Source organism: Pristiophorus japonicus, chromosome 2, assembly GCF_044704955.1.
Source record: "Pristiophorus japonicus isolate sPriJap1 chromosome 2, sPriJap1.hap1, whole genome shotgun sequence".
Lineage (NCBI taxonomy): Eukaryota > Metazoa > Chordata > Chondrichthyes > Pristiophoridae > Pristiophorus > Pristiophorus japonicus.
This window is the reverse complement of record NC_091978.1, coordinates 297,408,638-297,419,590: the sequence shown is the minus strand read 5'-3', so window position 1 is coordinate 297,419,590 and position 10,953 is coordinate 297,408,638. Positions and strand designations below refer to the sequence as shown.

Sequence of the window (10,953 nt, the reverse complement as noted above, 5' to 3'; positions counted from 1 at the left end):
TTCTCTAATTTGTTTCAACCACATTTCTCAAAGTACGATGCGAAGCAATAGTAGCTATTGTATTTAATGAAAAATGTTTTTGAAAAAATAATTGAGCGGATGTTCTATAATGGCAGATCATTGTGATCATTATCAACAATGAGATACTTAAAAGGGAGTAGCTAAAACTGGAACAGTAATCAAGCTGTAACATCCAAATAAATTCATGTTGATTATTCTTAATTCCGGCACTATATTTGTAGTCTATTATACTCTAACAATACTTTGTTAAGGATTACTGGACTAATTGATCCTGGAAACAGTCTGCACTTTCCAACATTCCACTGGTTTATTGCAACACTGGGCTTCACGTTTAATGGTGAAATTGTGTCTACAAGTAAGGTTGTTGTAAATGGATGAAAGTAAATAAACAGGACAGTTTCAATTAAAACCCAAATCAAACCACTGTTTGTCTATTTACAGCCCAGCTGACTCATGAAAATTATTTTTGCTTAAGGGTGTTTTTCTGGGGGAAATTAGGTTAATGTACAATATATTATGTGGTCTAAAACAATTATTACAGTACTGTGATGGTATCTGATGTGGACAACTTAGTTAAAATAGTATTTATCAATAATGTCATCATGGAATTATGAATGACTCAATAAAACAGACGTCTGTGTTTCTGAATATTTTATAATTTTCATTTAAGGTACAATTACTGTAGTTTATATGCAATTACTGTATTTTATAGGCAATTAATGTATTTTATACTCAATTCTGAATCCGCTGGAAATGGAAAGATTACTTGCAACAATTTCATAACGGTATCTAAAACCTATAAATTTGACAAATGTGCTAAATAATAATAAATACTGGTATCTTCGGATTCAAATAAAACATGGTAGTCAGCTTATGTTTTAAGCAATCTGTAACAGGATGAATGTTGATCAGCATTGCTAGAGAGTAAGCATTTTTCAGCAAGACTGATTTTTCACCATCCTACTCGGTGGTAATGAGGCCAATTGTACCACCAGATAAGCTAACTCAGAACAGCAATCGAATCTGCTCTGAATTGCTCAATGTCACACCTTGCGTTGGGAAAGCTTACAGAGAAAGCTTTATAGTAGTGCAAACAATCTATCATTTATAGATGTAGTGACAGTTAAATAAGAGATTCATTAAAATAAATAAAACCATTAATGTTATTTTTGAATGTTAGAGTACGATTGTATAAAGTACTGGAAAAACATAAATCTGAAATATTAGCAGCAGATAGATAATGGGGCTGAATTTGCAGCCCCTACGAGGAGTCCTCGTGACAGATCGTATGAATCCGAAAGAAAAGGGCATTCGCGGGCGAAGAGTTGGGCTATTTGCCCAACATCTGCTGAGTGAATACCCTGCAGCGTAAGAGTTTAGAAAAATAAAATGTTATCACTCATTTATACATTAAAAACTCTGTCCAATAAGGGAAGTTTATTTTTAGCCCCCTTAAAACATATGAAAAACAATTAAAAATGCTTTTGTTTAAAATATTTAATTAAATGGAATTTTAATTAATTTTAAATATGTAATGTTTTTTTTAAATTTTATTTCAAGTGTTCATGTATTTTTTAAGTAATTCCCATTCATATTTATGGGGTTTCCATATAACATGATCCCAGGGGCGCTTGTGAACTGCATGCACCCCTGAGATATATGGGCCTGTACCCGCGCGTACCCAGAGAGGCCCAGGAGCGCGAATCTGCAAACCTCCTGGACCACCAGGTAAATTCAAGAATTTACAGCGCAGGAGGCCATTTCGATACCCATCGTATCCGCATGGCCGACAAAGAGCCATACGGCACTCGGTCAGCAGCCCTGAAGGTTACATATAAATCTATGAACAATGAACAATGACGGAAGGGTAAACAGCACCCAGCCCAACCAGTCCGCCCCACACAACTACGAAACCCCTTATACTGAAACATTCTGCACTCCACCCCAACCGGAGCCATGTGATCTCCTGAAATAGGCAAAAACTAGATAAAACCCCAGGCCAATTTAGCGAAAACAATCTGGGAAAATTCCTCTCAGACCCATCCAGGTGATTGAAACTAGTCCAGGAGATTCCCCTGGCCGTATTCGATTCCCTGCAGTACTTACCATTATATCTGCGCCGGCCAACAAGAGGTTATCCAATCTAATCCCAATTCCAGCTCTAGGTCCATAAACCTGCAGGTTACGGCATTTTAAGTGCCCATCCAACCATCTCTTTAAAAGTGGTGAGGGTTTCTGCATCCACCACTTTTCCAGGTAGTGAGTTGCAGATCCTCACAACCCTCTGCATAAAGAAGACCCCCCTCAAATCCACTCTAAATCATCCACCAACCCCCTCACAATTGACCCCTCCACCAATGGAAATAGGCCCTTACTATCCACTACGTCCAGACCCCTCAATATTTTGTACACCTCAATGAGGTCTCCTCTCAACCTCCTGTGTTCCAATGGGAATAAACCCAGCCTATCCAATCTGTCCTCATAACTAAGATTCTCCATTCCAGCAGCATCCTAGCAAATCTCCTCTGCACCCTCTCGGGTGCAACACATCCTTCCTATAATACGGCGACGAGAACTCCACGCAGCATTCCAGCTGTGGCCTAATCAAAGTATTATACGATTTAAGCATAACCTTCCTGCTCTCGGCCAATAAAGGCAAGCATTCCGTATGACTTCGTAACCACCTTATCCACCTGGCCTGCTATTTTCAGGGATCTGTGGACAAGCACTCCAAGGTTCCTTTGTACATCTACACTATTAAGTGGCCTACCGCTTAATACGTATACCCTTTGCTTATTAGCCCTCCCAAAGTGCATTGCCTCACACTTCTCTGAATTAAATTCCATTTGCCACTGCTCTGCCCACTTGACTAGTAGATTAATATTCTCCTGCAACCCATGACTTTCCTCTTCATTATCAACCACACAGCCAATTTTAGTGTCGTCTGCAAACTTCTTAATCATACTCCCTATATTCAAATCTAAATCATTGATTATATACCACAAAAGCAAGGGACCCAGTACTGAGCCCTGCGGAACCGCACTGGAAACATCCTTCTAGTCACAAAAACATCCATCAACCATTACCCTTTGCTTCCTACCTCTAAGCCAATGTTGGATCCAACTTGCCACTTTGCCCTGGATCCCATGGCCTTTGACCTTCGTGAACATTGTATCATGTGGGACCTTATCAAAAGCTTTGCTAAAGTCCATATACACTACATCGTACGCACTACCCTCATTGACCCTCTTAGTTATCTCCTCAAAAAATTCAATCAGGTCAATCAAACACAATCGTCCCTTAACAATCCGTACTGACTGTCCCTAATTAATCCTTGCCTTTCCAAATGTAGATTTATCCTGTCTGTCAGGATTTTTTCCAATAATTTTCCCACCACTGAGGTTAGGTTGACAGGCCTGTAATTACTCAGCCTATCCCTTTCACCCTTCTTAAACAAGAGTACTACATTAGCAGTCCTCCAATCCTCTGGCACCATCAGCCACACAGCCAATTTTAGTGTTGTCTGCAAACTTCTTAATCATGCTCCCTACATTCAAATCTAAATCATTAATATATACCACAAAAAGCAAGGGACCCAGTACTGAGCCCTGCGGAACCCTACTGCAAACATCCTTCCAGTCACAAAAACATCCATCAACCATTACCCTTTGCTTCAAATCCAAAGAGGACTGGAAAATGATGGTCAAGTCCTCTGCTATTTCCTCTTTTACTTCGCTCAACAGCCTGGGATGCATTTCATCGTGGCCTGGGGACTTATCTACTATCAAAGCTGCTAAACCCTTTAATACTTCCTCTCTCACTAGATTTATTTCATCCAGAATATCACACTCCTCCTCGATAGCAATATCTGCATTGCTCCTTTCCTATGTGGAAACAGATGCAAAGTATTCGTTAAGAACCTTACCAATATCTTCCGCCTCCACACAAAGATTACCCTCATGGTCTCTAATAGGCCCTACCCTTTCTTTAGTGACCCTCTTACTCTTAGCATTCCTAATATCCTTTTTAATTTTGCCTCTTAACTTTCTATATTCCTCTAAAGATTCTATAGTATTTAGCAGGTGGTATATGAGATAAGCGTCTCTTTTTTTCTCTATCCTCCCCTACACATCCAGGGGGCTCTAGAATTATTATTCCCACCATTTTTCTTTAAGGGCACATGTTTGGCCTGAGCCTTCCGGATCTCCTCCTTGAATGCCTCCCACTATTCCGATGCTGATTTACCCACAAGCAGCTGTTTCCAGTCCACTGTAGCCAAATCACTCCTTAACTTAGTAAAATGAGCTTTTCCCTAATTTGGGACTTTTATTCCAGGCCTACCCTTGTCCTTATCCATAACTAACTTGAATCTGGCTGAATTATGGTCACCGGTACCCAAGTGCTCTCCCACTAATACCTCTTCAACCTGCCCAGCTTCATTCCTCAAAACAAAGTCCAAAATCGCCCCCTCTCGTTACATACTGACTAAAAAAGTTCTCTTGAATGCATTTTAAGAATTCCGGACCCTCTATACCCTTCACATTATATTTGTCCCAATCAATATGAGGATAGTTAAAATCCCTACTATTGTTACTCAATGGTTTTTGGCCTTCACAGCAATCTGCCTACATATTTGCTCCTCTATCTCCCTCCCGCTGTTTGGGGGTCTATAATACATGCCCAACAATGTGAGTGCCCCTTTTTTATTTTTTCAATTCGACCCATATGGCCCCATTTGATGATCCCCCTCACATATCATCCCTCCATACCGCTGTAATAGTTTATTTAATCAGTATCGCAAAGCGCCCCCCCCCCCACCTCCTTTTTACCCCCCTCGCTGTCTTGTCTAAAAATCCTGTAACCAGGAATATTGATCGACCAAACCTGCCCGTCTTTCGGCCATGTTTCTGTAATGGCTATAATGTCATACTCCCAAGTATCTACCTGTGCTCTTAACTCATTTGCCTTATTCGCTATACTCCTTGCATTAAAGTATATACCATTTTGCACAGGAAGACCTCCTTGATTACTACTTACGAACCCTTGTTTCCTCTGTCTTACAGATTTGCTTTCTAAATTCTTGCTATCCACTTTACTTCCTTCCCGATTGAATTTGTTCTCAGGTTCCCATCCCCCTGCCAAGCTAGTTTAAACTCTTCCCAACAGCACTAGCAAAACTCCCCGTGAGGATATTGGTCACGGCGCTGTTGAGATGCAACCCGTCCAGTTTGTACAGGTCCCATCTTCCCCCAGAAGCGGTCCCAATGCCTCAAGAATTTAAAGCCCTCCCACCTACACCAACTCTCCGGCCACGCGTACATCCTCTCTATCCTTCTATTCTTGTACTCATTAGCAGGTGGCACCGGTAGTAACCCAGAGATTACTATCACTTCATTTTATTCCTAGCTCCCTGAATTCTGCCTGTAGGACCTCATTCTTCTTTTTACCTAGTCGTTGGTGCCGATATGGAGCACGACCTCTAACTGTTTATATCGCCCCCCCCCACCAGAATGCAGAATGCCCTGCGTCCACTCTGTGACATCCTTGACTCTGGAACCAGGGAGGCACAATACCATTCTGGAGTCACCTCTACAGCCGCAGAAACGCCTGTCTGTTACCCTAACTATAGAATCCCCTATCACTAGATCTCTTTTAATCTTCGTTCCTCCCCCCTGTGCAGCTGAGCCACCCGTAGTGCTTTGGAATTGGCTCTGGCTGCACTCCCCAGAGGCACCATCGGCCTCACCGATACTCAGAAGAGAATATCGTTTAGAAAGCGAGATGGAATTTGTAGATTTTTGCAGGTCGGAGGCACCCGCCCGTAATTTCTACCCCCATATCATAAAAGATCATATAAATATATCAAGTTATAACAGATGTTCATACATATTTTCCTATTTATAGATGTCAGGCATCACTATCTGAGGCTTCCTCAGTGAAGATGCTCTGCACATGTGAGAGTGGCACTCTTCTCAAAATGTCCTTCCTCTATTACAATGTAAGAGGATAAGAGTGTCTCACCAATGTGTGCATTATATCAACCAGAAATATGGGATTCTGCAACAGTAGGCACTAAAATATACTTATGCATGTGGTTGTACCCACAAGTATATTTAGCTTCTCATGTTGAAGTTATGCTGTGTGGTCTTGACCTGTAATGGAGGAGATGAATGGACCTGCACAATCCAGCTGGTGTCCTTCCTACCTATACTAGCCCTATGGAGATATCTCCACACAAAAGACAGTATCCCACCAGCCAATTGTATATTTAGGGATATGCTTCCTTGTCTTCTGTTTCCATACCTTCAATACATACATCAGGCCGTTTCTCAACGATCACAAAGGCTTGCGCTCTACAAGATGGGAGATTTGGACAGTACTAATTTTGTTTTCCTCCATGAGTACCCAGTCCTGTGCAGTTATTTGATGCATGTAAGTGATCCATTTCCTCGTATTGGAACTTCAGAATGAACAATTTTAGCGACAATGCACCAACAACCTCCCCAAAAGGTATTTTTTGGCTGTTTGATTCTTGCAGCTTAAAAGTAAATCTTTACATTATGTAAAGTGTGCAAAATGTACTTTGACCACCACAGTGGAAACTTTGGCTAATAAAATGTTTGCACTTGGTGCTATTTGCTCATTGTTCATAATTTAGAGTGGAAGAACAGGTGATTTGACCAACTTGTATTTATATAGCGCCTTTAACGTAGTGAAACGTCCCAAGGCACTTCACTGAAGTATTATGAGATTAAAAAATTGACACCGAGCCACATAAAGATAAATTAGGGCTTCTGCATTTTGAAGAAGGAATGAGAGGGAGAGAGGCAGAGAGTTTAGGCAGGGAATTTCTGATCTTAGGACCTAGGCAACAGAAGGCACGGCCACCAATGGTTGAGCGATTATGATCAGGAATGCTCATGAGGGCAGAATTAGAAGAGCGCAGACATCTCAGGGGGCTGTGGGGCTCAAGGAAATTAGAGATAGGGAGGGGCGAAGCCATGGAGGAATTTGAAAACAAAGATGAGAATTTTGAAATCGAGGTGTTGCTTAACCGGGAACCAGCGAGCACAGGGATGATGGGTGAGCGGGACTTGGTACAAGTTAGGATACGGGCAGCCGAGTTTTGGATCACTTCAGGTTCCAGTAGTATAGATGGCAAATTTAAATTTTTAATGAGTAAAATCTGATTGGATGGGTGTCCTGACCAATATTTATCCCTCAACCAACATCACTAAAACAGATTATCTGGTCATTATCACACTGCTATTTGTGGGAGCTGGTTGTGCGCAAATTGGCTGTCGCATCTCCTTCATTACAATACTGACTACACTTCTATAAGTGGCTAACATTTAAAGAATTAATACATAACTTACAACAAATATACATTTTAAGGCACAAAAACCCTGGCTAACAAAAGAAATTAAAGATAGCATTAGATCAAAGGAAGAGGCTTATAATGTTGCCAAAAAGAGAAGTATGCCTGAGCATTGGAAGGATTTTAGAATTCAGCAGAAATTGAAAAGGAAAGAGAAAAAAGAATAAAAGTAAATTAGCAAGAGACATAAAAACAGATTATAAATGTTTCTATAGGTAAGTAAATAGGAAGAGATTAGTGAAAGTAAATGTGGGCCTATTAGAGGCAGAAAAAAAGACACAATTTTAATGGGCAATAAGGAAATGGAACATTCCGGAAATAATGGGGAACCCCAAGGGTCTAAAAAGAATGAGGAACTTAAAGAAATCAGTATAAGTAAAGACATAGCACTGGACTAATGGGAAATTAATGGGACTAAGTGTCGACAAATACCTGGACCTGACGAACTGCATCCTCGAGTTCGAAACGAGGTAGCTGCAGAGATAGAGGATGCACTGCTATTAATCTTACAGAATTCCCTAGATTCTATAACAGTCCCCAAGGATTGGAAGGTAGCAATCATAACACTGCTATTTAAAAAAGGAGGAAGAGAAAAAATGGGGAATTGTGGCCAGTTAGACTGATATCAGTAGTAGGCAAAATGCTAGAATCTATTATGGTAACAGGGCACTTAGAAAATCATAATGTTTAGGCAGAGTCAACATGGTTTTATGAAAGGGAAATCGTGGTTGACAAATCTATTAGAGTGTTTTGAAGATGTAACTAGTAGGATGGATAAGAGGAAACCAGTGGATGTAGTGTATTTGGATTTTCAAAAACCATTCGATAAGAAGAGGTTATTACACAAAATTACAACTCATGGGATGGGGTTAATATATTAGCCTGGATTGAGGATTGGTGATTTGACTGAAAACAGAGAGTAGGAATAAACAGGATGTTTTTGGGTTTGCAGGCTGTATCTAGTGGATCAGTGCTTGGGCCTCAGCTATTTACAATCTATGTTCATGATCTAGATAAAGGGACTAAGTGTAACATATCCAAGTTTGCTGATGTTAGGTGGGAAAGTAAGCTGTGAGGAGGACACAAAGAGAGATATGGACAGGTTGACTGAATGAGCAAGAACATTGGCCACAATCTTCCAATCCTCCTTGGGTTCAGGGCTGGTGCTAAAGGACGGGAGAATTGCAAATGTTACACCCTTGTTCAAAAAAGGGTGTGAGGATAAACCCAGCAACTACAGGCCAGTCAGTTTAACCTCAGTAGTGGTGAAGTTTTTAGAAATGGTAATCCTGGACAAAATTAACAGTCACTTGGACAAGTATGAATTAATTAAGAAAAGTCAGCAGGATTTGTTAAAGGTAAGTCATGTTTAACTAACTTGATTGAGTTTTTTTAATGAGGTAAAAGAGAGGGTTGATGTTGGCAATGCGGTTGATGTGGTGTACATGGACTTCCAAAAGGTGTTTGATAAAGCGCCACCTAATAGGCTTGCCAATAAAATTGAAGCCCATGAAATAAAAGGGACAGTGGCAGCATGGATACAAAATTAGCTAAGTGACAGGAAACAGAGAGTGGTGGTGAACGGTAGTTTTTCAGACTGGAGGAAGGTATACAGTGGTGTTCTCCAGTGGTCGGTACTGGGACCACATCTTTTGTTGATATATATTAATGACATAGACTTGGGTGTACAGGACACAATTTCAAATTTTGCAGATGACACAAAACTTGGAAGTGTAGTGAACAATGAGAAGTGTAGTGAACACTGAGAAGGATAGTGATGGACTTCAAGAAGACATAGACAGGCTGGTGGAATGGGCAGCCACGTGGCAGATGAAATTTAACGCAGAAAAGTGCAAAGTGATACATTTTGGTAGGAAGAACGAGGAGAGCCAATATAAACTAAAGGTACAATTCTAAAGGGGGTGTAGGAACAGAGAGACCTGGGGGTATAAGTGCATAAATTGTTGAAGGTGGCAGGGCAGGTTGAGAAAGTGGTTAAAAAATATATACGGGATCCTGGGCTTCACAAATAGAGTCATAGAGTACAAAATCAAGGAAGTTATGATAAACCTTTCAGCCTCAACTGGAGCATTTTGTCCAATTCTGAGTATCGCACTTTAGGAAGGATGTGAAGGGCTTAGAGAGGGTGAAGAAAAGATTTACAAGAATGGTTCCAGGGATTTCAGTTACGTGGATAGACTGGAGAAGCTGAGGTTGTTCTCCTTAGAGCAGAGAAGGTTGAGGAGATTTGATTGAGGTATTCAAAATCATGAGGAGTTCAGACAGAGTAGAGAGAAACTGTTCCCATTGGCGGAAGGGTCGAGAACCAGAGGGCACAGATTTAATGTGATAAAGAACCAAAGGCAACATGAGGAAAAACATTTTTACACAGCGAGTAAGGTCTGGAATTCACTGCCTGAAATGGTGGTGAAGGCAGATTCAATTGTGGCTTTCAAAAAGGAATTGGATAAGCACCTGAATGAAAAAAAAACTGCAGGGCTACAGGGAAAGGGCGGGGGAGTGGGACCAGCTGAAGTGCTCTTGCAGAGAGCTGGCACAGGTTCGACGAGCTGAATGGCCTTCTGTGTTGTAACCATTCTATGATTCTATGGCAAATGGAATACAATGTGGGGAAATGTGATGTTATCCACTTTGATAGGAAAAACAAAAAAGCAGAATATTTTTTGAATGGTGACAGAATGGGAAATATGTGCATTCAGAGGAACCTGGGTGTCCTTGTACATAAATCACAGAAAGTTAACATGTAGGTACAGCAAGTAATTAGGAAATAAACCACCCCACTGCTGGCCAAGAATGGGGAACCATTCATCATCAAGGACACCGAGGAAATCAGGGCCCGCTGGAAGGAGCACTTAGAAGATCTCCTCAATAGAGACTCTGCCTTTGACCCGAATGTTCTCAACTCCATCCCGCAGCATGCTACCCGCCACCATCTCAGTAAAAGCCCAACACTGCACAAGGTCGAAAAAGCCATAAGACAGCTAAAAAACAACAAGGCTATGGGAGCGGATGGAATCCCTACTGAGGCACTGAAGTATGGCGGAGAGGCACTGCTGGCGCAAATACATGACCTTATCTCTCTCATCTGGAGGGAGGAGAGCATGCTGGGAGATCTGAGAGATGTAGTGATCGTGATCATCTTTAAAAAAGGGGACAAGTCCAACTGCGGCAACTACAGAGGAATCTCCCTGTTATCAGCCACTGGGAAAGTCGTCGCTAGAGTCCTCCTCAACCGTCTTCTCCCCGTGGCTGAGGAGCTCCTCCCGGAGTCACAGTGCGGATTTCGTCCCCTATGGGGCACAACGGACATGATTTTTGCAGCGCGACAGCTGCAGGAAAAAGGCAGGGAACAGCGCCAGCCCTTATACATGGCCTTCTTCGACCTTACAAAGGCCTTTGACACTGCCAACCGCGAGGGCCTCCTCCTCCGTTTCGGATGCCCCCAAAAGTTCGTCCACATCCTCCGCCTGCTCCATGACGACATGCAGGCCGTGATCCTTACCAACGGATCCATTACAGACCCAATCCACGTC

General features: G+C 41.7%; 1 protein-coding gene across 2 annotated transcripts in view; it reads right to left on the bottom strand.

The window, feature by feature from the left end:
- Nucleotides 1-10,953, bottom strand: part of idua (alpha-L-iduronidase) — a 538,596-nt gene that overhangs the window by 442,438 nt on the left and 85,205 nt on the right. The gene's annotated exons all lie outside the window — the stretch shown is intronic.